This window comes from Podarcis bocagei (assembly GCF_964188305.1).
Source record: "Podarcis bocagei genome assembly, chromosome: 4".
NCBI classification, from domain to species: domain Eukaryota; kingdom Metazoa; phylum Chordata; class Lepidosauria; order Squamata; family Lacertidae; genus Podarcis; species Podarcis bocagei.
In genome coordinates, this window is record NC_138128.1 from 24,838,732 (window position 1) to 24,858,356 (window position 19,625).

General features: G+C 42.9%; 1 protein-coding gene across 24 annotated transcripts in view; it reads right to left on the bottom strand.

The window, feature by feature from the left end:
- Positions 1 to 19,625, bottom strand: part of MBNL1 (muscleblind like splicing regulator 1) — a 183,877-nt gene that overhangs the window by 89,737 nt on the left and 74,515 nt on the right. Inside the window, exon 1 of one of the 24 annotated variants that reach the window (XM_081190436.1) lies at positions 6,832 to 6,925. The exons of the other annotated variants lie outside the window; for them this stretch is intronic. The gene's annotated coding sequence lies outside the window, so the exon portion shown is untranslated. Of the gene's footprint in view, positions 1 to 6,831; positions 6,926 to 19,625 lie in introns of those variants that run through there. 24 annotated transcript variants of the gene reach the window in all.

Below are 19,625 nucleotides of genomic sequence, written 5' to 3' on the forward strand. Positions count from 1 at the left end.
CCCGAGCTTTCCCCGACCCCAGCCCCCAAACAGGCAGCTCTCTGCAAGCCGTGGGAGCCCAGCGGTGGCTCCCACTGCTTGAGGAGAGATCCGCGAAGCCTGGACGCGCTGAAATCAGCGCGCGCAGGCTTCGGGATGCCGGCAACTCTCCCCAAGCAGCGGGAGCGTTCCCGCTGCTTGGGGAGAGATCCGCGAAGCCTGGACGCGCTGAGATCAGCGCGCGCAGGCTTCGGGATGCCGGCAACTCTCCCCAAGCAGCGGGAACGTTCCCGCTGCTTGGGGAGAGATCCGCGAAGCCTGGACACAGCGCGCGCAGGCTTCGGGATGCCGGCAACTCTCCCCAAGCAGCGGGAGCGTTCCCGCTGCTTGAGGAGAGATCCGCGAAGCCTGGACGCGCTGAGATCAGCGCGAGCAGGCTTCGGGATGCCGGCAACTCTCCCCAAGCAGGGGAACGTTCCCGCTACTTGGGGAGAGATCCGCGAAGCCTGGACGCGCTGAAATCAGCGCGCGCAGGCTTCGGGATGCCGGCAACTCTCCCCAAGCAGCGGGAACGTTCCCACTGCTTGGGGAGAGATCCGCGAAGCCTGGACGCGCTGAGATCAGCGCGCGCAGGCTTCGGGATGCCGGCAACTCTCCCCAAGCAGCGGGAACGTTCCCGCTGCTTGAGGAGAGGTCCGCGAAGCCTGGAGAGCGAGAGGGGTCAGTGCGCACCTACCGCTCTCGCTCTCCAGGCTTCAGCGAAAGCCTGCATTCGCCCCATAAGATGCACCCACATTTCCCCTTCATTTTTGGAGGGGAGAAAGTGTGTCTTATAGGGCGAAAAATACGGTAATCTACACTGAGGAATGGCCTTAACTCAACATGCTTTGAATACTCGCCATGTCCAGAATTCAGTCCATGACATCTTCAGCCAAAAGGATCTGTTTGAGGTGACATGCAAGGTCCTCCTCTGCCTAAGACCTTACAGAACCATTACCAGTTAACACTGGTCTCCAGATGAACTAATAGTTCCAACCTGGTATTTAATTCTATTTATTATAATTTTATAGGCCACTTTTCTTCCCCAGCTTGAGTTGATCCTAGTTCTTCATTGCCTCCATGCATCAGAGATCCCACATGCAGCAACACAGGAAGAGCAACTGGCTATACCAAGGAACACAGCACCATCACTGGCCAGACATCCACAGTATTGCTGTGGACGCACAGCTACAATGACAGACTTCCACACAACTTGTAATTCTGCCCAATTAGGGCTACAGGTCACATGGAAAATATCCATCCCTGTAGACAGTTCGGTTGTTTGTGCTGATGCTGGAGGTCCACTACGAGGTCCAACTATGCTTTCTGCTCAGGTGCTGTTCTGCATTGGAGTTTCAATGCCTGAAATAGGTTTCTGTCATTGACATCATTGCAAGCGTATGTCAATTACTTGTCCCCACAGAACCTCACACTGACCACTTGCCCCCGCCTAACCTGTTTCCTTTTCATAAAATAGTCTCTCCTACGCACACTCGTCTTTTAGATGCACTTCTTTCTATCATCGTAGATGACAGGAAGATAACTAATGTGCTGGGAAGAGCTAACATCTGAGCCCATCGCCATGATCCATGTAATAGACAACTCAGGTCATTTGCAAACTTTAATGTCTTGGGAGATTTAGATTCTGATGGCATTTTCAATTTTTACCTCCAACACCAAGGGCTATCAGAAAATTAGCCTCATTCACATATATTTTGTCTCAGCGACAACAGTAAAAACCCCAAACCTAGCCTTGGAAGCAAAAAACATGCCTGGAAATTCATAGTGCCCCCTCTTAATAACAGCTGCGAGAATTATTCAAAAAAGCCCACAGCAAAACTTAGAAAGAATGCATGTGCTATCGTTCCTATTACAGGTAATTCAAAAAGCTGTCATTCTTTCGATTTCCCAATAACCAGGGAACAATTGGCACTCCTTCAAGAAAGGAGATATTGGATACCTGAGTGAGAACTGGAACGAAGAAATGGGAAAATAATAGCATTTAGCATTTGCATAGTACACTTAAGTATTTGAAGTATGCCTTCACAGGAATAATCATAATCTCAGCAATCTTTTATAAGGCAGTCTAGTATTCTTATCCTTGTAAAGCAAGGATAGGAAAACAAGAGGCCCTCCAATTGTGGTTGGACTCCAACTCCCATCAGCCCCCCATCCCAGCCAGCCCAATCAATGGTCAAGGATGATGGGGGCTGTGGTCCACCTGCAATATCTGTGGACCACAGGCTCCCCATCCCTGTCTTAAGACAAATTCAAGGCTGAGAAAACAGCAGTTTCCTTGAGGCCACTGCATTGCTGAAGTAAATTTGAACTGGGCTCATCCTGCCTTTCAATCAGAACTACATCCTGGTAATTTCTGAACTTGTGGGAATGGTGCTAGTATTAAATATTTAATAATAATAATAATAATCCCTTCCTAAAGTCTTGAAAATTAAAATTGGTTTCTGAATGGGATTTTGACAAAAGAAAGGTTTTAACAAGAAAAAACACAATGTTGTAGGAGTCCACTGATTTATTTCTTTAAGCCAGAATCCAAAGAATTGTACAACTAATTGTACACACCCAAGAAGGTCTTTGGCTCATGTTTCTCTACAAGCAGTTACCAATACTCTTTTCTGATCTCTTTTTGGAGGTCTGCAATTCAAAAATAAAAATCCCACTGGACCCAGTGGATTTGCCAAAAGCAGCTCTTTAAAGAGACTATTTTTATTTAATGTATAATATGCTTTGGATGCCATAGGGGTAATGAGAACATTGTATACTTCAGCATCACCAGAATATAACCAACTGGCCCCACTCCAACACAGAGTTATAAGTGTGCTTGAAGCTTGCTTAACCCTTTGTTGGATTATGGTCCTGGTTTTTGTTTTTGAGGGGGGTTTGGGGTGGGGTTATGACTAGGTTGTAAAACAAACTCCGACCAGATGTCTGGAAATGCACATCTGTTAGGAATTGTGCAATAAAGCCAACTTTCTGAACCGAAAACATATTGCTTCAATAACAACCAAAGGTTGCTACCTAACTATAAGTCACACACAGTATATTGCCAAAGTAAATTGAAAGCAGCAGCTATGTAGGAAACAGAACATCAGGGGACCAACAGGCGCTATCTCAGGCATGGTGTGGAAGAAAATCAGTGCTTCTGTGTCTGCAGGAAAAGCCAAGTAAATAACATTCATAGATGTAGGGCCATGGAAATACATATTCTTACACTGAACATGCTATAAAGCATATCTGTGCTCCGTATTTTTCAGTAATACAACACCCCGCCCCCGCAAAAAAGCTAACTTTTATGGTAGCTTACTTAGTTCATTATAGCCATTTCCGTTCACCCAGTAAAAATGACAGATTTATAATTCACATTACACAGCCACATGTATAAGCCCTTAAGGTCCATGAAACATTTGGAGGAGCAAATTCACTGTTGGTACAAGTCAACAGTGGGCTACAAACCTCAACTCTCTCTTTTTAGCCCATTGCTATTTCTGTAGGAAATAATTTGTGCAAAATTGTTATTATGCACATTGTCTCGACTGTTGTATCTCACGCGAAAAAAAACAAAATAAATGAGCATTTTGGATTCTACTTCCCCCCATGGAAACATAGGGGTGTTGGGCCCTTTTAAATTGCCAGAGATTTCAACAGGAGAGCAGAGCTACTTAAATCAAAGAGACTTAAGAATTCATATTGGTTTGGCTGGACGGCACCTTGGAATTTTAACAGAAAATTTCAAAAACTGAAAGTTTCAAAAGCTATTAAGGCTGCAATCCTATGCACACTTGCCTGGGGCAAGCACCATTGAACACAATGGCATATGGGTAAATATGCCTAAGGATATCCTAAAATAACACAATTTCTATATAGTTTGATGAGATTTTACCCCCAGGAACCTTGTGTCTAGAATTGGAGCCTGTTTCATTTATTTCAATAGGGCAGCTTTAGGCACAGACTAAAATCAACAGGATTTAATGGTACTGAAACTTTAACTAGATAGTGCCCCGAATAAGCAGCCATCCGAATGAAACAAAACTTTAAATGCTGTCCCCATGACCAATTATTTATGCTTTATCTGCATTTAGGTACAGAAAAGCTTTCAGTTGTGTACCCTTTTTCTTACCCACTGTAAGCATTTTTTCAAATTTTCAAACACACGCACACACACGAAAAAATAAAATAAAGTAAGAAGAAAACTGCAAACTTGGAGATCAAGATCGCTTCTATGTTATTCTGATTTACAACAATACAGTGGTACCTCGGGTTAAGAACTTAATTCATTCTGGAGGTCCATTCTTAACCTAAAACTGTTCTTAACTTGAGTTACCACTTTAGCTTATGGGGTCTCTTGCTGCCGCTGCCGCCGTGCAATTTCTGTTCTCATCCTGAAGCAAAGTTCTTAATCCAAGGTAGTATTTCTGGGTTAGCGAAGTCTGTAACCTGAAGCATCTGTAACCTGAAGTGTCTGTAACCCGAGGTACCACTGTAGTTAAGTTTTCCTGAAGTACCCCAACTGAGAAACGCTAAAGAAATTAAATTTTCCAGGCTGCAAATTAACTGCCTATTTTAATATTCTTTTTTTAAAAAACCCTTAATTCTAATTTTATTTCATAACAAAAATGGCAATGCCAATAGGATAGCTGGCAAAGCACTGACTTTAGAGAAAATCCGCAGCAGCCCCATCCATGGCCATCTTTGCTTTAAATTTCAGGTTTTTAATTTATTTTATTTATTTAATAAGGTTTATTTTACCTACTTGATTGTAAAAAAAACAAACCCTCAAAGCAGCTTTCAAAAATATAAAACAAGAAAATAAAGAAAAAATGACAACCACACGTTAAAACATACAAAAGTAAAAACACTAAAAGAAATTAGCTGTTAGCTGATTCCATGCCAGAATACAGTCATACCTTGGGTTGCGATCGCTGCGGGTTGCGCGTTTTCAGGTTACAGATGCGCTGAATCCGGAAGTACTGGAACAGGTTACATCTGGGTTTCAGCGCTCGCACATGCGCAGAATCTCATCACCCGTGTGTGCAGACACAGCACTGCGGGTTGCGAACGCTGCGGGTTGCGAATGTGCCTCCCGCATGGATCACGTTCGCAACCCGAGGTTCCACTGTACAAAGGTTGTTGGTCGTTTTTGCTATGTTTTCTTTCAATTCAGCAGTAGAATTTTTACCCCCTTTCCCCTTTCCAAAAAAGTTGAGGAAAGCTAGCTCAAAACATGCAACTACTTCTGCGTTTTTACATGTGGACCCTGAGACATCATCAGGGAAGAAAGAATTTCTTAGCAGAAAACTGCAATCATATTACCACCAGAAGTCTGTGTACAAATAATGTTACTTAAGCCTGGAATCCTAAGAACAAAGCTAGAGTAAATGTCATCGGATACAGTGTGACTTACTTCCAAGCTAAGAAACATATCGTTGCATTGCATGCCTGCAAAGTATTACAGAAGGCTTCTCTAACCAGGCGCTCTCCTGTTGTTCTAGACTACATCTCCCATCAGCCCCAGCCAAGGAGTTGTAGTCCAAAACATCTGGAAAGCACCAAGCTGCTTTACACCCTTCCCTGGAAGGAATCCCCAATGAACACAGAGACCTATGTCCAAAATTACACTCCAGAATACCATTCACCAGCCACCAAGCATTATGGTGTAAATCTGCACTCTGATGGCAATCTACCATTGGAAACCTGTGGGATATGCATATTAAGCATATGGAAAAGTAGGAGGGGGAGAGGTCACGGAAATTAAATGAATGCATCCTAGCAGCTGGGTTTGAGAAGTCATGCTTCGAGTGCAGCAATGTCAACAGAAGTCTGAAGCACGACTCTATGTAGCTCTTCCTGATTTTAATGAAATGGGGATGGAGAAAGGCAGAACTATGAGGTGGCCTTCGTTCCCTTTGGTGGGTGCACGCTCATCCTATGGTGTTGGTGCTTCAGAAACCTGCAGCCGTTCCAACTTAAGACTTTGTGGCTGAAGGATACTAGCACACACTTGCCTTTCTTTACCAGATGCGGCACACAGAATCCTGTAAAAAAGGGTTTTGTACCAATACAGGAGGGTATCATGGTCCTTTTCACTAGATATACCAGCCTTGGTGCTTTCCTTCAATGAGGAAAAGATGATTTGACCAGATATGAGAATCTGTCAATGCATCAGATTGTGCCAAAGACCCTCACCTTGAATCTTACAGTAAACTGAGCTGAAATACCATTATCTGAGAAGGTAATGGTGAAATGCTGTAGTCACTGAGAGTTGGCCCTGTGTCACCAAAAAAACCACTAAGGTTTAGTTATTCTTAAATTCCAGTATTTCATTATTGTAAATTGCTCTTGGAAGTGGCGGGGGCAACCCAATCTAACAGAATTCTCATGGTGTAGGAACAGTCCAGTTGCAATCTACCTCTCACCTTTGAAAGAGTTAGATCATTATTAATATTATTTTACTATTATATATAGAATAAAGGCAAGATTATAAATCAACCATTTTCACTTGGTTGTATTTACACAGAAACTTTGCGCAGAAAAACAACAACCCAAAGCAGCCTTACAAAGTCGGAACAACTAATTTCAAACCAAACACTCATTAAAAAACAAACAACAAGCATTCAATGTCAAATAAATGCATTAAATAAAAAGATATTGCAGATGTGGTGGTGTCGTGACTTCAATTTGTCTGCTGATGGATATGTAAAAGTTGTTCAGATAAATCAGCACTTAATATTCTTTTAACCCAAGGCTTATTTAAGTTCTTCCAACCACTTCTTCCAACCAGCCAGCTTCATCCCTTACCTTTGACTGGGGGGACAAGGCTCCTTGCTCTGGTAAAAATCCAGAAGACAGCCGTATCTCATGCCTTGACTCTCTTCAGTACAGCCAGCTGCAAAGAATGCCCAGGTCAGCAGCTTTTCCTTGGTCAGCCACAGGATAAGCAGCAACAGCAGCAGCAAACTCAATAGAGTTTCTCCTTGCACGCAGAAGGCTTGCCAGAGCATTCTTGGTTACTATGCGCACTGATAAAAGCTATTTGTATGTTTACAGACAAATTGCAACCACCGTTGCTTCTTGTACGCTTCTGCCTAAGCTCTTCGCTGTCCCGAAGGGTTGATGGCAGAAGCCTGCAAACCCACATTTCTTCTACACTGGCTGAACTCCCTTGAAGAAGAGCAAATTGCGTTTATATGAACAGCAAAGGCAATGCGCCGTATGCATGTAGCATTAGCACAACGGTGATGTATCAAGGGCACACATGGTACATGCTTTTAAACGTAAGCAGAACAGATGCCTTGTTTACATGGGCAAATGCACCTTCCCCGGCCCATATTATGAATAAATTGGACCTAACATATATTGTTTCACAAGAGTCGCTTAAGGCAGTCTTCGGATAGATTTGCAAAAAGTCAAAGGGTGGTGAACACTATCTTGTAATACATACACACTACTCTGCAGAGTGTGCTATAAAACTCAAGTTATTTTTAAGTCTTGGGAATGACTGCTTAGGTCATAAGCATCAAAGCAGACCTGTGAGTCACTTCTGCATGGTCACCCTTAGCATGCAAAAATAACTTGTTTACACTGATGTTATATTATCCCCGACATTGCTGCTCAGCTAGGTGGTTAGCAAGGGCCTCTCCCAAAATAAATATAAACTATGAAGAAATGGGTCACTTTTTTATCCCCTTGGTCAACACGCGGAGAAGAAATATCGGTCACTAAGATCCAAGTATAGCTATCAAATCAATCTCTGTGCTTTTTCACACGCCTCACTTCCACTAAAACGCGAACAACAACAAAAATCCCAGTACTGTAGATGGCAGGCTAGAAGCAGCAGACAAACTGTGCTTATTACCATGCTATTTGTGTAATTTTGTGCAAAGGCTGTTCTTAAGGGTGCTTTTGGAAAATATTGTCTGAGGTAGGTATAATTCCAAGCCATAGTTTAGTCGTGGGTGGGGCCTTCCAGTTGTTGTTGTTGTTGGGCTCCAACTCCCATCAACTCCCAGCCAGCATAGTCAAGGATGATGGGAGTTGCAGTACAACACTATCTGGAAGGCCAAAGGCGCCCCACTTCCTGGTTGAGGCCGAGGGAATGTGAATTAACACTGGTAATATTAAGGAAAGGAAGTCACTGGCGGAGGAAGGGGGCATGGGGGGTGAGGTCCGCCCTCGTGGGACGCTCACCGTGCCACCCCCGTGAGCGGCACGCCCTGCCCCCAGGTGCACCACATGTGAGCCGCTCTGTGTGCCAGAGCAGCTAGCTCTGCCTCTGAAGGAAGTGTGTTCATTTCTGATTTAAAAAGCATGTTATAAGTGCCATGGGTAGTTTCTGCCAACTATACACCCTGCTATCCCATACATACATATAGCATTTGCCCGATTTGTGTTTGGAGTAGGGCTTTTTTTTCAGCCGGAACTGGCCAGAACTCAGGTCCATCACCTCTCAGGTGAGTGCCATTGCCATTCTAGGAGAACGAAGGTGTTCATGGTGACTTCCTACACCTTTCTTTCTAGAAAAAAATAGCACTGGTTTGGAACATATGTGCTTGTCCTTGATAAGCGCGAAAGAATGGGGGATACTTTTCAAGCAGTTCTGAGTCTATGCACCATTGTCCCACCGGAACCATTTCTACATGATACACAAACAGAAAGAGTATATAAAACTGTGAAAATGATATATATGAGGTATTAACTTCCAAAGTTTAATAATCTCTTCAGGGGACTGGGCATTTGATATTTTTTTTCCTCAGTGCCCCCCTTCTGCAGACTGAATTTATATAGAAAAATGCTTCCAGCTGAAGACGTAGAGAAATCACTTCAGCTAAATCACACATGGGTGGACGCAAAGTCTGCTACCAATAAAAATTAACTGATGGAAGAGGCTTGCAGAAATACAAAGGAGAAATAGCAGGGAAACTCTGAAGAAATCTGCTGGCAAACAAATCTGACTCAACATGAAAAGAATATTTGGGGGAAAATCTGACGGAGTGGAATAACAGGAAGCTTAGTCAGTTCTGGAAGAAACAAAAAATAAAGAGTGTGTTCTTTTGTGAGACAGAAGTAGGAAGGGAGACTACTGTACTTTAAACAAATCGGAGGGATTGGCAGCCACAGTGCTTAAAAAAAGAGATTATGAACTCAATGGGATGGTGACCATATTAAAGTAAAATGGGTATCTGGCTGGAATAGGATATGAAACCACAGAATCCAAAGAGTACAGCTGGTATAAACAAGAAAACAAAAATTGAGGAAGTGTGTCCATAAGAAAATAATAAACTAGATGGACTGATCTCAACAGAAAAAAATTCCCCAAACCACTCTAAAAATCCACAATTAGTCATTCATTTCGATTTTTTCTTTTCCCTAATTCATTTAATTTTCTAAAAGGACACAAGGAAGCATTTGACAAAATTAAAATGATGTTTTGAAGCAGATCAAAATGCTAAGTGAAATAAATAAATGAATAAATACTTAACCTTTGATTAGCCTGCAATTGAGTGGGGAATGGGCTTATTTCTGTGACAGTTACAAATGCCACCCTCACACACATTAATAGGCACGGAAATAGAGAACCCCTTTCCAAAGATTAATCAGATATCAGTGAGATCTTAATTAATATCTCAACTCCTTTGGCATACAAGCTTCTATATATAGAAAGAGGTTAGTCTTCCAATAAAAATGTGCTTCTAAATTATCTCATCCTTCTCAAATGGATCCATTGTGCCAAAGATAGGGAAGCTGTGGTCCTCCTGGGGTTCCTGGACTCCAACTCCCATCAGCCTCAGGATGCATAAGCAATGGTCAGGGATGATGATCACTGCCTATGCATGCTCTCTTCATGGGTTCTATGCTATGGAATTCCTTTCCAAGGGAAATTCATCCCACATCCTCCCTGCTGGTTTTCTCCAAACTGGTAAGAATGCCCTATTTAATTACGAAACAAAATTTTTAAAAATCCTTCCAGAAGCACCTTAGAGACCAACTAAGTTAGTTACTGGTATGAGCTTTCGTGTGCATGCACACTTCTTCAGATACATGTATGCACACGAAAGCTCATACCAACAACTAACTTAGTTGGTCTCTAAGGTGCTACTGGAAGGATTTTTTTTATTTTGTTTTGACTACGGCAGACCAACACAGCTACCTACCTGTAACTATTTAATTATGGTTTGCCACCTGAAAGCTGAAGCTGACCACTGTATCCCACTTTGGGGGGCTGTTTGCTGTGATCTTGCTTTAACAATGTGTTTAAATTTGTAAACCACTGGAAACTATTTCATGACATGTAAATATATATATATATATATATATATATATATATATATATAGCATTTAAACTTCTCATATTGATTCAAATACATAACTGGATTTTTTAAAAGTACTGTTTTGTTCATTTGTGAATTCACTGGGGTTGACACAGGAGGAAAATATTAAAAGGGTACTTCCTCCTGTATTTTCCACAAAAATGGGAAGAAAGTAAAATAGTGGTTGAGATCCAGAGTACCCTGAGGACAAGTGTAAAGCACCTCCACTCAAAGAAGGAATAACTGCAGATTTCTTGCTCCAGTGACATCCCTCTGCTTTGGCTTTCTGGAACAGCTTTTTAGGGGAATGCAAAGTGCCACAGGATGGATGGATGGGAATGGAATAGCTCTGCAGCACTTGAGGAACTCCGTGTGTGGAACGTTGGATCTAGACCAATGGCAACACTGGTGGCAGGGCAAACAGCAAACAGCATCAGTCATTAAAGTTCAAAGATCAGTGCTCGTTAGGGCATAAAATACACAGAAACAGTTTATAGGAAATGGCAAGGGGCGGGGGGAGACTCGGAGATGAGCTAATACATTAAAAATTTGGCCCTCTTTGGTAAACAGGAGTAGGGAACATTTCAACAACCCAGAGTTAAGGGCAGAATGAAGTATAAAGATTAAAAACAAAACAAAACATTGGAAAACAATGAAAGAAAGATGTAAACTGTATAATTAATGGGGTTTTGTTCCTTTATGGCTGCTGAGAAAATAACAGTAGGGCTTTAATGAGGGGAGGGGAGTTGATGGTCTTATCTAGGCTTGTGAGGGCTGAGTGAATTATATTTATTAATTGCTGTACATTGCCCATCAGAGGCACTGAGGGTCCTCAGGAATGGACCCAGGTTATGGTCTAAAAGTACACTGGGCCACCACCTTGCTGAAACTAAGCAAGTCTGGGTCTGGTTGACTGACTTCTTGGGAAGCACATTCAGGCTGCCTTGAGTTCTATCACAGGAAAAAACCGACAAGGTATAAATACTGGGCTCTATTGAATCGCAACCTGAATATTTCTCAGACTGTGGAAATGGTCTATCTGAGAGAATGGAGAGCAATGTGGTCAATGCCCTCAACAGGGGCAGAGGCAACACAGCCTATCATTCCGCCATCCGGTTCTCATTCAAAGTGGAAGCTAGAGATATTGCCAGGCTTGATCTCTGCATAATTTCCAGTACTCCACATAACTCAACAGGTTTCAGGTGCTGGAGCAACAGAGGCCTAAATGATGCTTGAGATTAGCAACCTTAGTTCCATGCATCTCTGCCACATGTGATGGTAGGGATGAAAGAGGAGAACAGGTTAATCTCTCACACAAAAATGAGATTAGTAGTAACTAAACATTTCGGCTCTTATCTCAAACTTCTTGTTATTATTGTAATAGAAGCTGGGGGTTATGGTTCATATACAGGGGAGGACAACTCATCTCTCTTCCATGGATGGGCATGCTGCTGCCACATCTATCTTGAATAAAAGTGTTTAAAGAGCTTTAAAGTATGGACCTGTGCCTTGAAACACTGCACAAAAGGAATTCTGGATGACCCCTTATCCACAGTGACATTTTTATTACAGAAAAACACATTGCGGGGATGGGGAACCTGTGACCCTCCAGATGGACTACCGCCATCCATCCAGGAGCTGCTATCCAGTGATGACATGTAGAGAGCCACAGATTGCCCACCCCCGATGTACTGAATCTTGGTCCCTACCCATGAGCAGAAAGAGTCCTTCCATACACCATGTATACTAGGTGGAGGAGAGAGAGAGGTTCCAATCTAAACCAAAGGCGGTTTATTCACAACTAGGCACTCCAGGCGTACAGATAACTTGCAGGAACCTTGTGACTGAGTAGTCAAGTTTCAAGCACTGCAAGTGAGAGACAGAGAGACAGAGAGACAGACAGACAGACAAAGAGAGAGGGGAGGGGACTTCGCTATGTGTGAAACTATTGATAAGGGTATGAGAGAGACGTTCATAGATTTCCTGCTCTTGTTCAGCTGTTAGAACTGAAATAATCCTTTAGTTTTGCTGGAAGTGTGGGATATGCTGAGAAGTTGTCATTCACGTGTAAACATGTAATATTCAGATTCTGTGAAGATTTATTATGAAATGCATAATGCTTGCCTTTCCTGGATTTTATTCTGAACACAGTATGTTTATACCGTAGGAGACACTGTCCAGACATTACACTCTTTTTATAAGGTGCTGGGAATCTTTTCTATACAGCAAAGGTGTCAATGGCCTTGTGAACATGCATTGTTTTATGGAACATTTGCATTTTATAAACTAACTGGTTACAAATCTGAAGGGCTTTTTTAACTTGTTTATTACATTGTTACATTCTGTTAATTTTTGTTAGCCATCTTGATTTTCTAAGAGAAAAGCAGGAGGGATTAGTTTTTTAAAAAACAGACGAAGCGTATGCAATTTTTACTGTACCGTTAGCTGCCTTGAGTATAATATGGAGAATGACAGACTATAAAATGAAATAATGGCAACATAGCCAATGCCCTAAGCATCTGACCTTCCAAGCAGTTATCTCAAAAGATATCCATTTAGCTTCAACGACACAGTTCTGAAATAACTTTTTTTAAAAAAAAAACTGGGCTAAAAAACTCGGAACTGGATTTGCCATTGCATTCTGATGTCAGGATTTCCAAATCCTTTAGACCATAGTTTGTAGGATCAGAATTAAACCAACATACATAGGATTCAAACAAATAAGATCCAGGCATGGGCAGGCTCAGAATCTCACGTTCTCAGATCAACTTACTTATTTGATTTTAATGTAATAGGGCTAATCCTGTTTTTGTTGCTGATTTGTAATACTGAGTGGGTATCATTCAGCTAATTACGCTGGCTCTCTGCCTAACATATGGTGCAAAATATCACTCAAATAACTTTTTCAAAGAAGTATTTTTTAAAAAAACTTTATAGGCTAACAAGCTGTACAAATAATTAAGTTTTATACACAGTCCCACTGGTGACCCCCATACATTCAGCGGAGGCTCCAGGCAACTAAGACTTCTTAGTGACTTAATACATGACTATCTTCATAGTGTATGTGTTAATAACCACGCTGCAAACATATCAAAATTACTTTTGACATGTGTGATCAAATCCATCAAAATTAAAAAAACGAAATAAAGGCTCGTTGCATCTATTAGTCTAAGCCTTCTAGCTGCGCAGGCAATTTTCACCAAGAATGCAACTGGCAGGGACGGATACAACTGCAGGCCATATAACAATTTCTCTGACTGCCATCTCTGGTTGTAAATAATTAAAGAAAATCTGGATATGTCAGTACCATTACTCATAGCATGTAGTCTGGGCTGCAATAACAGCTGCTGAGGGGCAAGGAAAGGCGAGCCCTAAAACATTCAAGGCCAGCTCGTGGGATTCCCAGAGGCATCTAGAGGACTGCAGTGGGAAGCAAAACATTGGACTCCATGAACCTCTGGTCTGATCCAGCCAGGGTCTTCTTATGTTCACATGAGATCATTAGCTAGCAGCACAATGTTTGCTTTGGACGGAAAACTAATATCCTATTATCATTCGAAAATTCTACACGTATTGGAATAAAAGCAACGGCATGGTAAGTATATAGCCCCGCTTGGTTTAAAACATAAATTAGCTTTTCATTATCAACTTGTAACTCACAAGCCATGGCTGTACCCTGGATAAGCTCCTGTGCAATTACAATTATTGGTATAAATTCAATAGCAACGGCCAAGTCATTCGCATCTGAAAATTGGCTACAGAGCTCTGCACTTGATTACAGCCACCGTTCCCATTATTGGCTGTGCCTATCGGCGTTTTCATTACAATGACTTCACACAAGAGAGTGACAGGGTATTTGGTAAAGAGGATTAATAAATTATGTCAGAGATGCATGAAACGGCAAGTTTGCCAAAGCTTCCCACTCCTCCACTTGGTGCAAGGGCCACAAAGCGAAACTAGGAAATGCAGTATAGAGACACTCTTAGAAATGTTCAGAAAACCAAGGCAGAAAAAAGAAAGGAAAATGAGCTTGCATCTGTAAACCAAAGGCAGTTCTGCTGCTTGCTTTAACCCAGTTATACATTTCCCCTACTCTTCATGGACAATGCCCCATGTTTCAGACACGTGTTAATTGTTTGATGCTTGCAACAAAAGAATTTCCACGTCCTATCCTCTCAATTACAACCCTTTCCAACGGAGCCAGCTGCAAGTATGTATAATAATCAAATGCAAAACTATCAAGTGATGTACACGGCGTGCGAGAGCTGCAGCTAACAGCAGTGTCATACAACCAATAGCAGAACGAACCCCAGTACTAGGCTAGCCAGCCACGGGATTAATTTTAAGAGTCCTGTATATTCCTTAAAAATCAGGTGTGGGGAAACTTTGGCCCTCCAGATGTTGCTGAACTCCCATCAGCCCCTGCAAGCATAACCAATGGCCAGGGATGATGGGAGTTGTAGTCAATTGTCAGTTTGATATCTTCTCCCCACATGAATGACTCTTACTGTGAGGTGTGAACCATCATAGAATCACAGAAACCTAGAATTATGGACCAAAAGCATTATCTAGTCCAACCCTCTGAAATGAAGGAATCTTTTGTCTATTATGGTGCTCAAACCCAAAACCCACAATCAAGAATCTCATGCTCTACTGACTGAGCCATCCCTCTCTTGCCACTGGCATGTTCTCTCTCACCCTCTCTGATATATAAGCAACATTTCAGCTGCATAATACATTCACTCATCACAATGTTCTGGATCAATTAAGGGTGCTTTTCTCTTCAGTGCAGGAAAGGGCAACAGTCTCGCCAGACACAGTCTCACTGCACTTTGAAGATGATCGGAACGCCTATAAGTCTATGCACAACAAGGACAAAACTCTGAATTGAAGAGGGGGACCTGAAAGATTTCCTGCAGATGTACTGTAGACTTTTGATAGCCTCGCATGTTCAGTGTGATGACAGAGACAAGACCTTTCTCCTTTCCCCTCAGGGTAGGGTCACTGCCACATCCAAATTAGGTCTGGCTAGCAAAGCCTGTGCATAAGGCCGTAACATGTTGCTGCTTTACTGTGTCCGACTGAAGGGGCTGTGGCCAAAACTACAACACCAACATATATTTCTCTGTAGTATTCAGGGCTTGCAGCTAATCACAGTACCAGATTATATACAAGTATTTGCTGGTGTGGTGCCTGAAAAGAACTAAACTACTCAAAATACAGGGTGAATGAATGTAAACCCTAGAACAGGTTACCACAGTGTAATGGTATTTGTCCCAGAAAGGCCTAAAGCAATGATTAACATATTGAAGGGTGCCTTCCTTCAGGAGACAGAAGTTCCTGAGTAGTATGCTTATTAGAGGGACATGGATGGCGCTGTGGTCTAAACCACAGAACCTAGGGCTTGCCAATCTGAAGGTTGGCAGTTTGAATCCCCGCGACGGGGTGAGCTCCCGTTGCTCAGTCCCGGCTCCTGCCCACCTAAATGTTCAAAAGAACATCAAGTGCAAGTCGATAAATAGGTACCGCTCCAGTGGGAAGGTAAACAGCGTTTCCGTGTGCTGCTCTGGTTTCACCAGAAGCGGCTTAGTCATGCTGGCCACATGACCCAGGAAGCCGACTGTGGACAAATGCCGCAGGGGTACCTTTTTTACCTTTACCTATGCTTATTAGAAGGGACGCGGGTGGCGCTGTGGGTTAAACCTCAGCACCTAGGACTTGCCAATCGCATGGTCGGCGGTTCGAATCCCCGCGGCGGGGTGTGCTCCCGTTGCTCGGTCCCTGCGCCTGCCAACCTAGCACTTCGAAAGCACCCCCGGGTGCAAGTAGATAAATAGGGACCGCTTACCAGCGGGAAGGTAAACGGCGTTTCCGTGTGCGGCTCTGGCTCGCCAGAGCAGCTTCGTCACGCTGGCCACGTGACCCGGAAGTGCCTGCGGACAGCGCTGGCTCCCGGCCTATAGAGTGAGTTGAGCGCACAACCCCAGAGTCTGTCAAGACTGGCCCGTACGGGCAGGGGTACCTTTACCTTTACCTTTATGCTTATTAGAACACCTCTAACGTTTGTTTTCTTTTTAAAAAAACCGTTCATCATACATTCTTACGATCTGATCCTATGCATTTACTTGGAAATTGGCCCCACTGAGTTCATCAAACCTCTTGGGCTTGCTGATCGGAAGGTCGGCGGTTCGAATCCGTGCAATGGGGTGAGCTCCCGTTGCTCTGTCCCAGCTTCTGCCAACCTAGCAGTTCGAAAGCATGCCAGTGCGTGTTGATAAATAAGTGGGAAGGTAAATGGCGTTTCCGTGTGCTCTGGTTTCCGTTGTGCCAGAAGAGGTTTAGTCAAACTGGCCACATGACCCAGAAAGCTCTCTTTGGACAAATGCCAGCTCCCTTGGCCTGAAGCGAGATGAGCACCATACCCCATAGTGGTCTTTGACTGGACTTAACCACCCAGGGGTCCTTTACCTTCTTACCTTACCTAAGTTTAGGACCACTGTTATCTCTTGCCATCTACAAACCTCTCAGCCAAGGGCACAGCATTTAAATGGATAATGCTACAGATAAATATATCAGTAAGTCATTCATTCCATCTTTTCTTACCCTCTTTCTCTCTCTCTCTCTCACACACACACACTCACACACAGTTTTAAACACTAGTGGAAATGAGTGAATTGCATTATGCTGTCAATCGACCGACAAGCAGAGAACTGACTTAGAACTGCCTTTCCAGACAAAGCGCTTTTCCAAGCCTTATTACCCATTTTGTAGATCAATATTTCACAAAGACAACCATGCACTACAGATAACTGTCTAATCAGGCTCTTATCTGGTGAGTAAGCACACTTTTCAGCTCCACTGAAAAGGCCTGCAAAAACTGCTTATCGCATGAACCGGTGAGATAATATAATAATAACGGAACAGAACAGCACCAGTAGGCTGGAATACAAAACTGAAATAAAGATAAGATTTAAACAATTCCCAAGACTGTGATCCTCACCTCTGTAAATCTGGAGCAGCTGCATAAAAAAAATAAGGCATGCTACTGTAGAGTATGCTGCTTCATGAGGACATCCATGCCAAAAGATGTTGTTTAAAAAAATACTAAAGGTATAAATATAGCATCCAATGTTTCGTCTCTTTACTAACAAGAGTGAAATGGAATATTCATGCTCATCTCTAACTCCACAGTGAGTTGATAAGAATGTTATGCTCCATGGTCTCGGGGTTGGGCCTCTAAAACAATACATGCCAATATGCCCAGCCCCATTTCCAGTGCTGAGGAACACAATAAACAGCCTCTGGCATCTTCTCCTTCAATCATCCACCCAGTGCCAAACTAGACACCACTGAGGAAGCCATTTTTGTCCCTCTTAATGTCAGTCACCCTCACATATAATGCAGAGGTGGGATCTATTTATTTTTTATATATACTCAACAGTGCAAACAGAAAGCTGAACCCTCCCACCTACAGGAGAGGGTCATCATAGCTCAGTGGCTTTGCAAGTGGCAGCTCCCAGATTCAATACAAGCTACGCTGAGATGGAGGAACCTGTGGTCTGACTGTTTAAGGCTGCTTCCTATATGCTCTCCTGCACCCTGTTGCATGAGGGTGCTTTTTCATTACAAATTGCAGGCTTTGAAGTGTGTTCAGCTGAACACATTCAGAAGGGCCTTTCAGACATTCCTGCTCACCATGGGAAGAGTAGGTAGAGGCAGGTTTTGCTTGCACACCACGACACCTCTCCACTTTCAGCCCTCATACATTCAGCAGAATGCCTGAAAAAAGCTATTAATTTGCGTTTTTATTTATTAATTTATGGCAAAGCTTTTGCATATGCCTCAAGATGAAGAATCAAATGATTCTATCAAGATGATAGAATCAAAGAACTGCAGAGTTGGGAGGGACCTTGAGGTGGTATTTGGTGAGCTATGAATGGGTTGATACATAAATAAGAAGAAACTGAGTACGGAGGTAAATGAAACACTGCTGACCCTTGCAACAGATAAAAGGAGAACTGGGAATTGCCTAATGCCACATGTTATTACAGAGTCTGCCAAACGGTTGGGACACTTGAAATTCTGAGAAAGTGCCATTAGGTGTCCTTCACAAAATGGTTGCTATGAGGAGTGGACGTAACACAAAATGGCTGCCGCACCTCAAAGTGCATAAAAAGAGACAGGACCCCCCAAGACAGTGCAGGCATGCCCCCTGCATCAGCCCCCCATCAACTGAAAAAGGCAACATCATCAGTGACCACTGCATGCACTCACAGAAAGAAGCTCTTCCCAACCCTCACCTGTTCAGAAAAGAACAGAAGTTGACTGTCCAGGCCTAGCATCCAATGAAATGTTCAAGGTGGTGTGTTCATTGTAGTAGAGGCTGAGCCAGTGCAAACAGGTACAGAGCAGGGACAGCAAACTATCTCTCACACATTGTGAACTTCTGAGGGGATATTGAATCTTTGCAGGCCCACAGGTGCTGCATTGGCAACCCTTGTGCTATTATATTTATTGGGAACGCTTGGTCAGGGTGGAGCTGCTCCATGGGTATAAACAGGGAACTAAAAGAGCTGTTTATCTGCAAGGATCATGCTTGCAAAATTTTCTTCAGTGGTTAACCAGGGAACAAAGAGTGCTGTGTAAAAGCTGTAACATGTGCAGCTACCTAAACAGAAGCATCCCTACAGAGAAAGACATCTGCCTGAAATTTGGTTAAGCAAAGTTCTTTTTTTCAAAGACAGCAGAACTTCTTGAGGAGATGAAGAGACACATTAACCCTAGACCAAACCTGGTCATAGATGCCCAGAAGATGCAAAAGCAAGAGGAAGAGCTGTTGCTTTGGTATTTGATGTTCAGAATTTTAAAAACTCAAGGTGCTCTTTGTAGTCTTTTCAAAATGGGAGTGGAACAAGCATAATTCACAAGGATGTTGTGACCATTTGGGGGGGGGCATGCATGGCCACAGAAAGACTGTGTAGACTTTCCATTTATCCCTCTGAAGGCTTAACAATGAGGCATTATGAAATGCAGTTCTTGTATAAGACACTCAAATATTATTGCTAAAGAGATGCGTTAGCCTACAGGCAAACACCACAGGGGGGGGGAGTCTATGCCAGCAGAACCCCAGAGTCCTGTGAAATGGTAGATTCCAAGTGATTCATTGATGGTGGTGATGATTGCTTTGCCTTTCATCCTGGAGAACCCCAGGGCCATGCACAATATGATAAAAAATATAAAACCAGCTATACCAGCTAATTAAAACACTCCCCCCCCAAAAAAACC